The sequence below is a fragment of the Miscanthus floridulus genome, chromosome 4 (assembly GCF_019320115.1).
Source record: "Miscanthus floridulus cultivar M001 chromosome 4, ASM1932011v1, whole genome shotgun sequence".
Lineage (NCBI taxonomy): Eukaryota > Viridiplantae > Streptophyta > Magnoliopsida > Poales > Poaceae > Miscanthus > Miscanthus floridulus.
In genome coordinates this window covers 37,433,465-37,452,642 of record NC_089583.1, presented here as the reverse complement: position 1 = coordinate 37,452,642, position 19,178 = coordinate 37,433,465, and the positions used below count along the sequence as shown (strand labels likewise).

General features: G+C 41.9%; 1 pseudogene; it reads right to left on the bottom strand.

The window, feature by feature from the left end:
- The window catches only part of LOC136548397 (uncharacterized), a 124,150-nt pseudogene that overhangs the window by 66,627 nt on the left and 38,345 nt on the right, over positions 1–19,178 (bottom strand).

Sequence of the window (19,178 nt, the reverse complement as noted above, 5' to 3'; positions counted from 1 at the left end):
TACGGGAATAGGTGACAAATGCATTTTCGTCGTGCATTCGTCGTAAATTGTGAAATACGACATAATTTTCACTTTCTGCGACATAAATGGAACGTCACATAAAGTCATACCTATTGTAGTATTTTTCATATACTCCCATTGTAACTAAATATAAGTTTGCATATTTATTTCTTAAGTCTAAGATGCCACACTTTATTGGATCATACTTGTGGCATCAATAAACATATAAAAGAATAAACATATACATGACACCATGTTGACCTAGCTCTAGCAAGAAAATACCTTCAGCACTTTCTCAGAAGACATGTAACTATAACGACATTGATGATAGCCAAGTGACCACTTCGGAGGCATGGACACAGTTCCTACATTGGAAAATTCTCCCATCTTAATTGACAAGGTAGCAAATAGCAAGTGATGTAACATAAAACTTTTGAATGTGTGTGTTCAACTGTGGCCTCTCACATAGTGAAAAGCACAGTGATGCATCTTAGGTAGTACCTCTTTTCCAAAATGGAGGCCGCATCCACATTTTCAAAACAATGTGTTTCAAAAATCTAACTTTCTAATCATTAACTAATATAGTCTCGCAATATATGAAGGTTATTTGATTCAAAATGGTGCCACTATATTAGTTAAAAGTTATTTCCTATGATTATGAGTTTGTTGTTACTTCCTCCGGTTCCAAAAATAGGTCATTTTAGGATTCTATCCAATCAAACTTCTTTTTAACTTGGATCATTAATATATGAAAAGTTACATAGATCTACAACAAACGGTTGATGTCAACATATTAATCATAGAAAATTTTTACCACAACATATATTTTGCACAATTTAAAATGGTATATTTAACAATAGTTTCAATAGATACATCATTAATGATATTAAAAACTAATACCAGTAGTCAATATAAAAATAGCTTTTAAATAGTTTCATCATATGTATATTCCTAACTGATATGTATAATTTGTTCGATATTGCATGATTTATTTGAATACAAATCTAGATTCTGATATATAAAAGTTACGAAATGCTAGATTCGGGTACATAGCATCCCTACCAAAAATGGATGCTAATATGAGTAACCATGTTCATGTTTGTTGTTCTAGGCCACGGCCTTCGAACATCGGTTTCCACTCAGGCGAAATCAGGCACGAGAAGTGGATAAAATAAGACTTGAGTGAAACAAGATGAACAATTTTATTGAACTTGTTTCTCCCTCCTTTACATTCCTTCAACGGGAGCTATTTATACACGCCCGTAGGCTTCTCATAAGACATAAATGCCCTCTCAACTACTATAAATTCGGGGAATATTCTCCGTAGGTTTGGGCTTGTTCGCCATTTAGAGCACCTGCCTCCCCCAGATAATGCCGCCCTAGAAAGGTCCGACCAGCCCCGCCTTATGTCGCCTATCCAACCGATCGGGGGGGGGGGGGGGCATAGCGATAGAAGCTGTCGGCCACGCGAAGGTGAGCGACTCCTCCTTTGGCGAAACCTGCAGAAACTATCAACAAAACCGTTAGGAGCTATTCGCCTAGGCAAACAGCCGAAACTGACTGCGCGCCCTCCTTTGGCAAAATATGTAGAAACGATCGAACAAACTGTTAACAGCTATTCACCAGAGCAAATAACCAAGACCATCAGCGGGCCTACTGCTAGGGCGAAAGGAAAAGAACCAGGTATGACCTTGTCCCAGCTGTAGAGTCCCTCCTTTCACCATGGCGAAAAGGGAATCCTAAGAATGGGATGACAAGCGGAGCCTTTACTTCGCTAAGGCGAGAAGGGGGGCTCGACTCATCCTTCTCTTCAAACACGGCCAGCCTTCTCCTCTCTTATTATAGCCAAATGCTGAGTGCGCCAGAGTCCAACTCCTATTATTTCATTCTTGCGAGGAACCAGGACGACGATTGAGCCACACAGGGTGCCCATAGGTGGGGCACTACCCCCAACATCAGCCCCTCAGAAATGCATGAGGAGGCTCTCAGTCCGAGTATGTGTGCCTTGTGAATTTAACGGACTGTCATGCAGTGGGGCTCGTACATCATCCCCCTAGGAACTCCTTTTTTCGGCTATATTGTTGGTTGTGAGGAATTCGAGCCTTGCTGCATAGTGAAGTTTTGGGCCTTTTGGCAGCGTTAATATCGCTGCTATTCCTGCACCATTCATTCTCCATGCTCCGTCGCAATGCACAGTCCAAATTGGTTCTTCAAATTGTATTGTTGTGTCATAAGCTGCTAGGGTCCAGTCTGCGATGAAATATGCGAGTGCTTGAGAATTGATAGCGGATCTGTGCTTGAAGTCCACTACGAATTTGTTTAACTCGGTGGCCCATTTTCTGATTCTACTGATGGCTTCGCTGTTGCGAAATAGCGTTCCAGCGGTTGCGCTGAAAGGACTTTGATGTGATGAGCTTGGAAATAATGTTTCAGCTTTCTTGATGCCATGACCACATTGTATGCTATTTTTTCTAGCTCTGAATAGTTGAGCTTTGCTCTTGACAAGGCCTCTGATACGAAATATACTAGGAATTGCTTCATCTTATTTTCGTGTTCCTTTTCTTCGACCAACACTGCATTGACGGTTGTTGGCGATGCTGCTAGATATAACATCAATGTTGCAGATGGCGATAGTTTGGACAAAGTTATCAACTTGGTTAAGTAAGTTTTGAGTTCATCAAAAGCTTGCTGCTGCTCATGCCCCCATTCAAAATGATTTGAGCTTCGGAGAGTTCTGAAAAATGGTAGGCCTTTTTTGGCTGATCTCAAGATGAATCTGTTCAACGTTGCTAGTCTTCCCGTAAGCTTCTATACCTGCTTCTTGCTTGCTGGCGGTTTCATGTTTACTATTGCTACTATCTTTTTAGGGTTTGCTTCGATGCCTCTTGCCAATACAAGACAAGCGAGCAGTTTGCCTTTCTTAATGCCGAATATGCATTTATCTGGGTTCAACCTAAGGCCGGCCTTTTGTAGGTTTTCAAATGTTTCCTAAAGGTCCTGAATATGGGTCTCCTTCTTATGGCTCTTGACCACGATGTCATCGACATATGCAGCGAGATTTTTGCCTTTCTATTTGTCAAAAAGGTAGGGCATGTGTTTCGTAGTCCCTCAGGCATTTGTCGAAATAATAAGTTCCTCCTGGGGTGATGAAACTCATTTTGTCTTTGTCATCCGGGTTCAACCAGATTTGGTGATACCCAGAGAAGTAATCTAATAGACTCATCACTTCACACCTGGCTGCGATATCCACTAACTTGTCAATTCTTGGGAGCGGATATGGGTCATTTGGGCAACACTTGTTCATATCGGTGAAATCAACGCACATTCGCTATTTCCCATTTTTCTTTCTAACCATTACAATGTTGGCCAACAATTTTGGGTACTGAATAGGCCTGATGATGCCAGTGTCGAGTAACCTCTGCACTTCTGCTTTCGCTACTTCGGCTCTCTCTGTGGACATTTTCCTCAACTTTTGCTTCCTGGGTTTCGCCCCTTTTGCTACATTCAAGTTGTGCTGCGCGAGATTATGACTAACACCTTGCAGGTCTTTTGCCGACCAGGCAAATACATATTGGTTCTTATGGAGAAAAGCTAATAGCCTATCTTTTTCATGCTCTACCAGATCAGAGCCCACATGTACTCATTTTTCTGGCACTAATTTTGACAATGGGGCTTTCTGAGTGTTTTCGGCTGCTTTAGCCCTTCGTTCAACTTTGTTTTCACTGTCTACTTCTTCGCTAGGTGATTTCTTGGAAACTTCAATTACAAGGCTATAACCTAGGATTGGTTTGCCCTCTATTCGCCTAGATGCACTTGATCTCCATGTACTGCAATGATGCCAAAAGGGGAAGGCAACTTCATGCACAAATATCTTTGCTTTATCATGATTTTGAATCTGCTAAGAACTCCCCTCTTGAAGATTGCGGTGTATGGATAATCCATGTTGACTATGTCGAAAGTTATGGTTTCTGTGTGGACCTACTCGCCTTCTGTGAAGGAGACCAGGATTGCCTTTTTCCCCAAGGCGTCTATCTTTTTCTCGCCAAAACCGAACAATGAGTTCCCGGCTGGCTCCAACATTCTCTTGTCAAGGTTCATCTACTTGAAAGGCTTGATGAACAAGATGTCAGCGGAGCTTCCATTGTCGATGAGGATGTTGTGTATAGTGAACCCAACTATATTTGTTGTTGCTACAAAGGCATCTGTGTGTGGAAAATCCCGCACTTGAAAGTCATTTTCATCAAAAGTAATGGGCACCATGGACCAAGCCGGCCTATTGAGTGGTACCCTTGGTGAGATAGTGTGCACTCTTCTTTCAAATTCTCTTCTAGCTCTCTTGTTTTCATGCTCTTGGTTTGATCCACCAGTGATTGCGAATATATGGCCTTGGGATGGTAAGATATTGTTTACGGCTTGATGTTCTTGAGTATTTTCTTGCTTTGCGGGCTAAGGCTGACTTGAATGTTGCTGCTCTTGCTAAACTAGCGAGGATGCAACTATTAACTGCCCTGGGATCTAGGCGAAATGCAGGTATACTAGAAATGACAGTTGCTACCAGATGCCAGATGTACGGATGCTGGCTGCATCCGTGTGAAAAGGTAGGGTGCTGGAAAGCGCTATTGTTTGTCGACAAATAGTGGCTGTTGTAACCCTAATTGTTTACTGCTTCATGACCAGTGTTGTGGAACACATGATTAGATGTTTCACTGCTTCTTGTGGCCTCGTGTTTCTCCTTAAGTTCTATAGCCATTTTGTTATATTTGCAGTCTTTCATGAAATGTCCTATGTTTTCACCTCAAACGATGCAATATGTTGTTCTCGGGGCTCGTCCCCTTCCTCTGCCCTTGCGTCCATCATGGGGAGCTCGTCCTCCTTGCCCACCATGCGGAGATTGATCAAAACTTGTGTATTGTTGGTTAGGCAGTGGCCCTTGGAGACTTTGTTCCGCTAAGTTGTGCTTTGGCTGCTCTTGCAGATTGTTGATTGCGTGGAATGGTCTCATATTTTGCTGGCTTGGGGTTGGTGGAGGCCTGGGGGCCTTGCCTGCTTGCCTCCATGAATTCCTTGTCGCTTTTTGCTTCTTCAAGTCATCATCTGATCTTGCGTATTGCCTCATTACCTTGAATAACTCCTTTATGGAGGTGGGGTAATTCCTGGCAAAGTGAGCTGCACATTGGCATATGGCCAACCCTTCCATGACTGCTACTATAACCATCTCCTCTGGTGTGTTTGGCACCTGAGCTTTGGTCTAAATGAATCTTTCCAAAAACTTAGATAGGTATTCGTCATCTCGCTCAATGCAATTTAGCAAATCTCTCGTTGTTTTCGTTCCCAGGTGATGTCCTTGGAAGGTGGACACTAGCTCTGCTCTGACTTGGCCCCAGGGCCTGATGGATAATGGCTTCAATGAAGTATATCAATCATGTGCGATGTCTTCGACCGCCATGATGAGTGACTTTGCAAGGATTTGAGCATCTCCCCCGACTGATTTTACCATGGTCTCATAACTCACGAGGAACTTCCTCAGGTTTGACTTTTCATCAAAGACCAGAATGGAAAGGTTTGTAGCTGGCTGGCCATGGATACAGCTGAAGTTCTTTCAACAAAGGTGAAGTGGGTCATATGCACTTTTGTCTACTTCTGAGAGGTTATAATATGGTATTACAATGTTTCCGCCAACGTGGATGGCACCTCCTGCTCCTGCTCCCTATAGTCCATGAATTTCTCTCACCAATCTATCCCTCTAGATTTTGGCTTCCCTAATTGCCCTTTGCATCTGTTTGGCTCTCTTACGGGCAGTAGCTTGCCTAAGTAGCTGCTCCTTCTTGTTATGGAGTCTGAGGATGTCTTGCTGGTGAAAGGATCAAGGTGCCCAAGAGGGGGGGGGTGAATTGGGATAATTCTAAATTCTTTGCAATAATTAAGCCCTACACTTAGCCCACTTCACTCCTTGTGCCTAGAATGTGTTTTATTGTTCTTACACACAAAAGTTTTGCACCCTAGGTTCCAATCCTACTCTAGCATGGTAATTCTAGGAATGTAAAGACATGAAATGAATTGCTTAAATATAAATGCTCAAAGTAAAGAGAGGGAAAGGAACACGGTGATGTTTTCCTGAGGTATCGAAGAGTCACCACTCCCCACTAGTCCTCGTTGGAGCACCCGTGCAAGGGTGTAGCTCCCCCTTGATCTACATAAGGATCAAGTACTCTTTGCGGGCTAATTCTTTGACACTACTGCTCACAACTTGAGTTGGGTCATCCACAAGCTCTATCGGATGATCTTCAAGCTCCCAATCATCACCGAGCAGTCTAGGTGATGGCGATCACCAAGAGTAACAAGCACAAACTCTCACTTGACCAAGCCAAGCCTAATGAGAAGGGTGGATGCACACTTGCTACTCTCTATGCACTAATGAGGTCCTTAATCTTGAATTCTCAAATCTCAATCACCACACTAGGCTCTTGCTCTCCCTTGCACTCCAAAGGTATTTCTCAGCTGAACAAATGGGCAAGAGACCTCCAATGGACAAGTGGAGTAAGTATTTATAACCCCTCATTCAAAACATAATGTTTGGAGGCTAAGTCCACATTCTGTGGGTTGACTAGATGCTCCGGTCAGTGTGACCAGACGCTCTAGTCAGTTATACCCGCTACTGTGTTAGAGAGAGCCATTAAGCTTTGACCAGACTCTGATCAGCGTCCGGTCAGCACTAACCGAACACGTCTAGTCATCAAAAACCCTCTTTGAAACCTTACTGATGTTGACCAGACACTGGCACCCAGAGTCCAGTCACTTCACTATTCAGCATCCGGTCAGGTACCAGATTCTGACCAGCATCCGGTCAGCACTGACTGGATGCGTTCAGTCACGAAAAAGCCTCTCTAGAACCTCTCTGGAGTTGATCGGATGCTGGCACCTAGAGTCCAGTCACTTTACTGTTCAGCATCCAGTCAGTACTAGATGACTGTAGTTGATCAAATGAACTAACTGGACTCACCCTCCAGCATCCGGTCATAACCAAACCAGTGTCCAATCAGTCATTTAACCCTCCATTCACTTCCAACTCAAAATCCTATGTGAATGAAGTTTACTCTAATTGATCTTAGGGCTATTCATGAGCTACCTAGTGCTAGGTTTGACAAGTGTGCACCACACCTAACCCACTAGAGTTACCTAGGTCAAGCTACTAGTCCATACCCCCTTAATAGTATGGCCAAAGGAAAAACAAAGTCCTAAACTACTCTAAGTGTCTCTCCATCACCAAACGACACTTAGAACTAGTCCGTCCTTAACCTTGTCGTCCATCCTTTGAAATCTGAAATGATTTCCATAGATAGGGGCATGACAACCATGATTGCCCAATCAATTTCCATTACCATGACCTAACTCAAATTGCCTCTACAAAACACACATTAGTCATAGTAATCTCGTGTCGTCATTAATCACCGAAACCCAACTAGGGGCCTAGATGCTTTTAATCTCCCCCTTTTTGGTGATTGATGACAACACAACCTCTAGTATGTAAAAGAGATGAGTGAGGTTTTCAACATGCTTTGTTCATATAAGCTTTTGACAATAAGAACAAAGGAGTTAGACATGCTTATATGACCCAAGCCAACATGGTGTACTCAATAGATATGAATTAAGCATGAGTACATGAAGTAAAGCTCATTTGAATCAGAGTAAAACGCGGAAGCTAAGCAAATGAGCATAACCAAGTGACCTGACATATATATATAGATTGAGAGAGAGAGAGCACACATGTCACATAAGTCTCACCATCACATGTATGTAATGCAATGCATGAAAGTAAACATGAATGCACAAAGTATCACACACAAAGGACCAAAAGAAATGAATCACAAGCTCCCCTAGATCTAACGCTCCTCCTAGATATAACATACTCACTCCCTCTCCCCCTTTGGCATAAAGCACCAAAACCTCAGGGTCGGACGGTGGGATAGGAGTAGTCGAGTTGGGCGCTAAGGTGTGGTGAGAGATCTGAAGCTGAGCTGCATCATCCTCTGACCCTAAACTCTGAGCGGTCTAACCCTCTGTAGCTGGAAGTGAAGGTGAAGCAATCTAGGTCTACTTAGTAACTGGTGCGGCCTATGACTCTAGAGGTGTAACTATAGGAAGTGGAGCCACTATCGCTGTCGCTATCGCTGAAGCCTCAAGTGTAGGAATGACTGTCTGAGGTGGCTCGAATGATGTAATAGACGACAGGATAATCTTGGTAGTCCTGGTAACAGGAGCAGCTGAGGTAGTGGCAGAGACTCAGAATACTAGAGGTGTAGGCTACCCTGTAAACTCACTGAAGGTAGCACTGAGAGTCTAAGAGACTATGGTGTCCATCACTAACGCCGAAAAAGTTTGAGTCGGAGTAAAACCTGTGACAATAGGAGTAAAGTGCACACCCTGAGCTGCCCCTAGTGAAGCAAACCACTAAGACACCTGCTCTGTAGGAGAAGCAAACTGAGGAGCTGGCTGTCTCTAACTCTGAAGCCCACTGGGCTGTACAGCTAGAGTCACTACAGTGGTGGTGGCTGGCTGGCCTATCTAAAATGTAGACTACTGAGAATCAACCCCGATAGCAGTGAATACATGCTGCATGAAGCCGAGTAACTGCTGCTAAATTATAAGCTACTGCTACTGCATGGCCTACTGCTGCCACTGAAACTCATCCTATCGTGCCTGAACCTGAGCAAGTGTAGCGGCGGTCTCCTGTGCCTGATGTGCCTGGTCCTATCTCATCCGCTCAAGTACAGCTATGAGTGTCAGGTCTATCTACGGTGGCTGTGGTGGAGCTGAGCTAGAGCCACTAGCCTCTCTATCATGAAGATGAGGTGCCATCTATGAACTTGGCTGATAGTCATCATCTGAGCTATCACTCGGATTGCTCTCGACCTCATCCTCCTGCTGTGCATCAAGCTGCTCGTCCTCTATCGCAGCGATGCCCCTAATGATCTCATCCTGCTGAGCTACTATCTGTCTAGTACCTCTGGGCGATGACTCGGCTGGCGAGGTGTCCTCGCACGACTTTGACGTAGCATCAGGCTCATGTCATACTATGGAAACTCAGTAGTAGCACCTGTCCACTCTACCAGTGTCTCTAGGGACTTCTATGTAACTGCCTTTCTGAGTAAGAAAGTGATCCAATGAGCATAAGGCAGCTGATAGTGACCTCTAAAGCCCTTTGCTAGTGTGTCCTCCATCTCTAAAAGCATCACATCCTAAATATCAAAGGCAAACTGAGACACCAGGTGATACACTAGCCACAACTAAATTCAAGTTAGGTCCTTGCAGTAGCCCATCCTTAGAAGTAGAGTCCTCCTCATAATAGCATTAAGAAGCTGAGCTATAGGTGTAAGATCATGTGGTGTCTAGCTCGACCCCTTGCTAAATGGCTCTACGAAGCATGGTCTGACAAGATCTGTCGGTGGCACAAGTCCGCCGTGAGGGCATCTCAGAGGCTTTGTCTGTCCATAGCATACCTTGTGAAGGCGAATAGGGGACTCTGGAATCCTTAGTATCTCTCTGACTCTCGAGCTTTGGAGCCTGTAGTCACAGCCTCTGAAAGCAAAGTGAATAAACCTATGCCTTGGGTCAATCCAAAGAGAGGAGTAAAACTCATGAACCCATGATGGAACATAGCAACCAGTCCGTCCAAGAAGATCTATCAAGCCTGGCAGATAAGAAAGGTGAAGATGGATCTGCTCGCCTGCAGCTGCAATAAGAGACTTGTTTACACCAAAATTTAAAAGATAAACACGGGGAAAACTCAAAGCTTCCAAGATTGCGTCACCAAGGAATCGATCACGTAAGGGTCAGTATCAGTTGATTTAGATGCAGCACTAGGATCGGCTCTCTTCGGATGACATAAGTAGGTAACGCCAATTAGCTACAGTTGGCGTCGGGAAAGACATGTCGGACTCTACAAAAAGGGAAAGATTAGGGTCCAAGTTATCTTAAATTAGGAATGCTTTCTCTTAATACCAAAAGTTGTAATGAGTCGTACTTGAGTAGGATTCATGCTTAGATTTTGGGTATAAATATTGGACCTCGGCCATTGTAAAAGATATCCAATCAATCAATACAAATTACTTTTTTGGCTTCATGCCAACCCTTAGGAGTAGGAGTAGTGTAGATCTCAGCAAGTTCTTCAACAAGTAGGGCTGCATCGGTCCGGCCAACCTCCGGCTTGTTTGTAAGTACCGTCATGGATTATACTTTGGTTTGTAAGGATGCATTGATTAAGTTCGACCTCCATTGCGAGCTCTAGCATAAGCTAGTTATCGATCCTTATCTAGTTCAAGTATGGCTGCATCGGTTAAGTTTGACCTCCACTGCTTGAATTAGATTAAAGTCAAGTTATCAGCTCTACCTAAGGGTGGCATCCTTCTGATAGATTCATTAAGTTACCGATCTTGTTGATATTCTTATTTTCATTAGTTTTTAGCAATATCAACCTGCCCGATCAAGATCGATCTAGATCGACCTCACATCCTTTTAGTCCATCATTTATTTCGTTATGTTGCGACGGTTCTTACTCTAAAAGATGGATTATGTTTCATCGGCTGTTCCACTTCGATCTTGGTCATGCATAGTACACGACCAAGGCGTGTCTAATCTTGAGAAGGTTTACTAGGTAGTTAAATCTTGTCTATGGCTCGCTAATATAGATGTATCGATCCGGTTGACCCCCACTGTTAGTACTTTAGATTGAAGGATGCTAGTTGGTAGATTTGCTTTCGACCAGACATGACCCTAGCTGTTTGCTATGCCTGCATCGGCTAAATAGCCGATCGCCCGTGCTTTAACGCCTACAGTGCGTCTCCATGATTCTGTTAGATGTGAATAAATCTATTTATTTTAAGGGTTTGATTTGTTGTCTTTATCACAACTGCCATCGATCCGGTCAAACCCTACTGTTAAAGATAATAGGTTAGGTCTAATAAGTTTATAGATCTGTCCATGTTAAATAGTCGATTGTTCACATGCTGTAGTCTCCTTTTCTACCATAATTGGCTATTTTAGCCAATTCGCTTTGTGCTTTCACACATATAGCATATCTTTCAGAAAACCTGTCAATGTATAGACGGTTTTATGGATTCTTTGGTTTAGTTTGTTATTATCATCATAGCTGCCATCGATCTAGTCGAACCTCACTGTTGATAGTAACATATTAGATTCAGAGCATTTGTAGACCCGTTTGTGCTAGAGAGTTGATTTGTTCGCATGTTATATCCTTTCTCGTTAGATTCATCGGCTCAATGCGTTACGCTGGTAATATCCACCTAGCTGATAATTTACTTACATCTGCATGCATTGTACTAGTCATCATAAAATCAATCACAACCCATGAGTTTTACAGTCCTTAATAGCTGATTTCTTCACGTATCGGCTGTTTAGTCGATTTCTCTATCTGGTTGCTCCCGAAGAGGCACAACCAGCATGTTCCACCGTAAATTACTGATAAACTTTCTCTCCTTAGTCAATTGCAGGTCAAATTGACTTGCATGCCTTCAGGAATTCATAGGATCGGCTAGCCCTACATTGAAGCCAAGCGGATCTCTAGCCTTACTCCATCAATGCTGATCCTTCTAGTTTGCTGTATGCTAGTCGCATCAACATGTTTTTGCGCCGACACACAGTTCTGGCATGCTCGGATGGGACCCCTACAATCATCATGGCAACTCACAACAACAGTGACATCCTTATGGTACCTTATGAAGACCTACCTGATGAAGATAAAGATGTCATCAGCAAAGCTATAGAAGAATTTAGAACAATTATTTGTTGTCCTACACCAAGACACAGTGACAATAAAGTTGTTCAGAAATATCCACTGCCAAGAGTTTTGTTGCATGGGCAGTCAGATATAGACGAAGTTGAGGATAGGCGTTTCTTCATAGAGGCTTTAACAAATATGTTCTTGATGCCATATTGAACCATAATATAGTTTTCTTAAACACATTCCACAACATCATGAAAGAGGTTATTTCATGGATATCCAATTGATTAGATTGGACCGGTTTACTGCAATATTCCACATCTATCAACTCAAGGGGACTAATCAAGCCAGTACTAGCCATCAAGAAGCAGCACCAACTGGTAATGATGATGTCTAGGCAGTTCAGAGGTCATCTAAGCTAGTTTAGGGTCCTACAACTAATCAGATGCAGTATAATCCTAGATCGTTAGTGCAGCATGTGTAATAGCCGATGGGGCAAGTTCAGAATCAAATGGTTAATTTTGGTACAACAGGCCTAGATACCATCGTCGTCTCAAAAAAATAGCGCCATCAGTTCAAAGGATTCATAGAGATATAGATCCAAGCATTTACAACCTAGAGACTTCAAGCAGCAAACCACAAAGGACCCAGCAGATAGGGATTCCACAAGGATATCATTATGGTACAGATTACAATACCCTTCATATGATTCCAAATCTGGGGTATCAAGGTACCCAAAATTTTAATCCATAGATGGGTCAGCAATTGCAAAGAAATCCAGATTTAAATACTGATGAGTTGTTGCTTAGAGTAACCGAGATGACGAAGAATCAGTTCAGTTTGAAACCAAAAGGGCAGACCTTCTCGTAAAAATGCCCATATCTAGAGTGGAATGATTTGGTCACTATTCCTACAAATTACAGGCTCCCGGAGTTTGCTAAGTTCACTAGCCAGGACAGCACGAGTATAATAGAATATGTCAGTTGGTACCTTACACAGTTGAACGAAGCATCCATTGAAGAGGACCATCGAGTTTGTTTCTTCTCCTTGTCCCTGTTAGGACCAGCCTTTACTTGGTTTTCATCATTACTAGTCAATTCCATTGGTTTTCATCATTACTAGTCAATTCCATTGCCAATTGGGCTAACCTAGAGAAGAAGTTTCATACATATTTTTATACTTGATAGAAGAAAATAAAATTACTGATTTGACGACTATAAAGTAGAGAATCAATGAATCAGGCACTGAGTTTCTTTAGAGGTTCCAAGAGACAAAAAATTTGTGCTTCTCATTGAACTTGACTGATGATCAAGTAGCTACTTTGGCCATTCATGGAATGTTGCCAACGTGGAAAGAGAAGTTGCTGGGACAAGAGTTTGACAATTTAGGTTAGTTGGCTCAATGAGTGGCAATGCTCAATAGCCAATTCCAGAATATGGAGATACCCGATTCTAGAAGAGTGTCGCAATCGCCGAAACCTATAATCCATATTCAGTTGATGATGACTATGAGGATGATGAAGAAGAAGAGGTTGCTGTGGCTGAATGGAATTGGGGTAAGAAGATAGTAATGGTGCCAAATCCTTGGGGAAAAGGAGTTGAAGAGAGCTATGATTTTGATGTCACAAAATCAGACAAGCTCTTTGATTTCTTGCTTGAGAAAGGATAGATCAAGTTGCCCGCCAATCATGTTATGTTGCCCCTGATCAATTGAAGAATAAGAAGTTCTACAAATTTCATAACGCTACTTCCCATTCTACTAATGAGTGTAGAATTTTCTGACAACAAATACAGAGGGCTATTCAGCAAGGGAGGCTTAAATTCGATACACCTCAAAAGATGAAAGTCAATGATAATCCTTTCTCAAGAGATCAGAACATGGTTGATGCTAGGCTGCTCAAAGGGAAGACTAAAGTCCTAACATCGACTAGGGGAAAAGAAACTATAACCATTGACCCGAAGATCCAAATATCGGCTGATCAATATAGAGAGATTACAAGGCATTGTGACCAACAGAAGAGCCAATACGAGCAGGGGGAGACGTCAAGGAACGGGGCAATAAGGCCACGTGTCGCATCTCGAATTTTGTTGAATAAATGGCAACGACAAAAGGAAAAGGATTATCAGCATTGGCTAGAAGAGAAAGAATACCAGTGTCAATAGGAGAAAGAGAGGTATGAAAGAAAGCAAGATGAATCATATTGGAATTGTCCTTTCTTCAGACATTGTTGGAATGAAGGTTTAAAATTGCCTACTAGAAATAATTGCCCAGAATGCAGTGAGCAACATTGAGAGTTTAGGCAATCTCAAACCAAGGGTCTATCCATGCTCGAGAAGAGTATCATCATAATAATTTGGATGGGCGCTTAAAAAGTAGAAGTGTTCATGATCGGCTTGGGAAGCGAGTTGTTGATCAAAACTGGGCTGATTATGAAGAAGAATGTAATGAGGAAGAGTATGTTTGGTAGGAAGGGCAACAATGTCTAGGAGGTTTGATGAGAAGCCAGAAAAGAAGGGTGCAACGCCTAAGAAACAGAGAGCAAGAACAGACTTAGGCATCTGGTAGACCTCAAGTGTGGCGTGCTAAACATACAGCCAATAAGGGTCAACCATTGGTTACTATTGAAATGGCTTTTCTATTATCGCCAGAATTTAGAGCTCCAGTAGACCAAGATGTCTATTCAGATTTTTATGAATCGGAGTATGAGGAGATAGTTACCAAGTTGGCAGTTATACAACAAGCTATATTCAATAAGCCAATAAAACATCGGCACTTAAAGGCTTTATATGTAAAAGGTTTCGTTGATGGAAGTCGATGAGCAAAATGTTGGTGGATGGAGGTGCTTGTATCAATCTTATGCCTGATACCACTTTCCATAAACTTGGCAAGGGACCAGGAGATTTGATTGAGACTGACATGATGCTTAAGGATTTTGGGGGTAATGCATCTAAGACCAGGGGGGCAATAAATGTCAAATTGACAATCGAAAGTAAAACTTTGCTCACCACATTCTTCGTCATTGATGGAAAAGGGTCATATAGTTTACTCCTTGGTCATGATTAGATTCATGCAAATTATTGTGTACCATTGACTATGCATCAGTGCTTGATTTAGTGGCATGGAGACTGATGTTGAGCCTGGTTCATGCTGTTGATTATGTAAGTATCGCAATAGCTGATCCAATGTATTGGAAGCTAGAAGAATTTGAGTGTTTTTCTGGCAAGCTATGGGAAGAAGGCTTCATTAAGGTCAATGATGAAAGCCAATAGGTCGATCCAAGCAGCTGGCTTTGAGAATTTGTTTTAATGGATAATCTAATAGATGGCATAGATGGTAAACTAGGACATGGCTTTACATTGGCCGATGAATTAGAAGAGATAGATATTGGTTCTGGAGATAGGCCTAGGCCGACATATGTAAGTGCTAAGTTGGATCTTGAGTACAAGCAAGAGTTGGTGGATTTATTAAAGGAATTTAAAGATTATTTTGCTTGGGAATACTATGAGATGCCTAGGTCTAGACCGATTGATTGTTGAACATCGGTTGCCCAATCAAACCTAGATATCAGCCATTTAAACAAGCTCCGAGAAGATTCAACCCAAACATTCTTGATGATAACAAAAAGGAGACTAAAAGATTACTAGAAACGAAATTTATCCGACTGTGCCGATATGCAGAGTGGATATCGAATGTTGTTCCTGTGTATAAGAAGAATGGGAAGTTAAGAGTTTGCATCGATTTCAGAGATCTGAACAGGGCTACACCCATGGATGGTTATCCGATACCGATAGCCGATATGTTGGTAGATGTAGCAGCCGGGCATAAGGTTATTAGTTTCATGGACGACAATGCAGGATATAACCAAATTTTTATGGCTGAGGACGACATAACAAAAATAGCTTTCAGATGCCCTGGCAGCAATCGGTTTATTTGAATGGGTTGTGATAACCTTTGGTTTGAAGAATGCCTGGTGCAACTTATCAGAGGGTGATGAATTATATTTTTCATAAGTTGATCGGCTAGGATTGTTGAAATCTACATTGACGATGTGATGGTAAAATCTAAGGGGTACAAGGAATATCTAGCTGATTTACGGGAGACTTTGGAGTGCACAAGAAAACATGGTCTAAAGATGAATCCCAATAAGTGTGCCTTTGGAGTATCAGCTAGACAATTTTTGGGTTTTATGGTCCACTGAGAGAGGAATCAAAATTGGTCAAAAAAGTATAAAAGCAATTGATGAAGCAGTGTCCCCGACTACTAAAATAGAGTTACAATCTTTGCTTGGTAAGATTAATTTTATCAAGAGGTTTATTTCAAATTTGTCAGAAAAGGTTCTATCATTTTCTCCCTTGTTGAAGTTGAAAAATGATCAAGAATTTAAGAGGGGTGACTGTACAACAAAAGGCGTTTGAGGAGATAAAAGAATACATGAAATGTCCACCCTGTACTAGTCCCTCCTCAGCAAGGTAAGCCTTTTAAGTTGTACATATCGGTCGATGACCTAACCATTGGATTGGCCTTAATGCAAGAGTTTGAAGGATAAGAACGAGTTGTTTTATATCTAAGTAGAAGACTTTTGGATCCAGAAACAAGATATTCTCCTATTGAAAAGTTATGCTTGTGCTTATATTTCTCTTGCACTAAGTTGCGACATTACTTACTATCGGCTAAGTGTACAGTTGTTTCCAAGGTTGATGTGATCAAGCACATGCTATCGATGCCGATATTAAATGGGAGAATGGGGAAGTGGATTCTTGCTGTTGTCGGAAATTTGACTTGAGGTACGAATCAGCTAAAGCAGTCAAAGGGCAAGTAATAGCCAATTTTGTCACCCAGCATCATAAGCCAAGTGTTAGCTATGTAGAGCTGGTACCTTAGACATTATTCTTTTATGGATCATCATGCAAGCAAGGTGGTGCCATTGGTATTGTTATTATTTCACCTCGGGGGGTAAGTTTTGAGTTTGCTTTTCCAACCGAACCAATGATTACCAACAACCAAGCAGAATATGAAGCTATTCTTAAGGGGCTTCAACTTCTTCATGAAGTAAAGGATGAGGCAATTGAAGTATTTGGAGATTCATAGTTAATTATTAATCAGTTGATCGGCCTATATGAATGTAAAGAAGATACTCTAAGGGGATATTATGATGGGTGCCAAAGGTTACTCAAGGAATTTCATCATGTTTCTCTTGGCATATTCCGATAGCACAGAATCAAGAGGCTAATCGTTTAGCTCAAAGTGCGTTAGGTTATTGAGTGTTTCAAGAGGTCTTAAGTAGTGAGACCTCAAATAATAATTGGAGAGTTGAAATATCCAATTACCTTAAGAATCCATCACAGAAGGTTACCAAGAAACTAAGGTATAAATCGACTAAGTATGTTTTGCTAGATGATAAGCTATATTACAAGACAGTCGATGGGGGTGTTGCTTAAATGCTGAAATCAAGAAGAGGCTAAAGTGTTGATGGGTGAAGTGCATGAAGGGATATGTGGAGCTCATCAATCGGCTTATAAGATGAAATGGATTATTCACAGGACTAGATATTTCTGGCCAACAACACTGGAAGATTGTTTTGAATATTATAAAGGGATGCTAGGATTGTCAATGTTTTAGTAATATTCAGAAATCGCCCGCATTAGCTATGAATCCAATAATCAAACCATGGCCGTTTCGAGTTTGGGAGAATTGATCTAATTGGCTAGATTTTTCAGCCTTCAAGTAAAGGACATAAGTTTATATTGATAGCAATAGATTATTTCACTAAGTGGGTTGAGGCAGTTCCTTTGAAGATGGTAAGCCTCAAAGAGCATGATAGATTTTGTCAAGAAGCATATTGTGTATCATTTTGGGATTCCTCAAATTATCACTACTAATCACGGGACAATGTTTACATCAGAAGAATTCAGAGATTTTGATGCCATTATGGGAATTAAGTTATTAAATTCTTCTTCTTACTATACTTAGGCTAATGGCCAAGCAGAGGCGTCCAATCAAATTTTGATTAAGCTGATCAAGAAAAAGATTGAATAGCAGCCAAGGAAGTGGCATTCAATGCTTAATGAGGCATTATGGGCATATAGGATAGCCTATCAAGGATCGATTAAAGTGTTACCTTATAAACTTGTGTATGGTCATAATGTAGTCCTTGGGAGATTCAAACTAGATCGAGGCGTGTCACATTGCAAAATAATTTGTCAGCCGAAGTCTACAAGAATCTTATGATAGACGACTTAGAGGACTTGAGTTGCCATCGGCTACGTGCTCTTGAGAATATCAAAGCCAATAAGCTGAGGATTGTGAAGTATTACAATAAAAAGGTTAAGAGCAAACAATTTTCTAAAGAAGACTTAGTCTGGAAGGTGAAATTGCCAATCGGGTCAAAAGACAACAAGTTTCGACAAATGGTCACCTAATTGGGAAGGACCTTATCGGATTAAACCTTGTGCGCCTAGCAATGCTTATATTTTGGAAACACTAGGAGGGGAAGAGGAGTTTGATAGAGCAATCAATGGAAAATATCTAAAGAAATATTATCCTAGCATTTGGATTAATACTTGATAGCCGATTTGTTCCATCATCGGCTCTAATAGCCGGTACCAGAAGGGTATCGCCTCTAGTTCAAATAAACCCGAAGGAGTAAAAGCCGATATGATATGTATTGCCTATAGAGCAAAAACAAACACAAACAAATTGGTACATGGAACATGAGTACAAGGCAAAAGAGAAACCACTTAAAATGAAGAGATTGCTTGCTAGCTTCTCCATATTACAAGCTAAGGGCTAGAAAACACTTTGTTCACTATGTCTATGGAGTTGGTGGCATTGAAGAAGTCCTTGACCATGTGGTCATGATCCTTAGGGTGTTTGGTGGCTGGGAAACCATGGGGAAGAAGTCAAAGCTCATGGCCAGAGCGAGCTTGCGCTATAGCCAATGCCATGGTAGCACCAAGACGAACACCGTGAAGGGAAACCTCTCTGATGTAGTTTGGGACATCGTACAAGCGAACCATCGGCACGACACCCCTAGCGTTGATGAATCCTACCACATACTCTATAGCTAATCAAAGGCTTTTCAACTAGGCTGATAGGTCTAGAAAGATTCGAGGAGGGGATAATTAGGATCTTGAACATAAAACTAAGAAAAACAGAAAATTGTGGTGGACATCTCACCCATGATTCTAGCCTCAGCCTCAGTTAGCCTTGCTTGAGTGGAGTCGGCCCTATGATCTAAGATGGCGAGAGCATCCTACAAAGCATTCAGATGAAGATCCATCCGCTCAAGATCATGGGTTGCATCCTCCTAATGACGAAGACGCTGGCGTGGTGGAACAGACCTGTCAAGGGCCTCTTCAGCAGACCTCTTGTTGTTCTCCATGCCTTCAAGCCTATTGAAAAGCAAATCGCACCAAAGACATAGAAGGTTTGGGATGAAGCA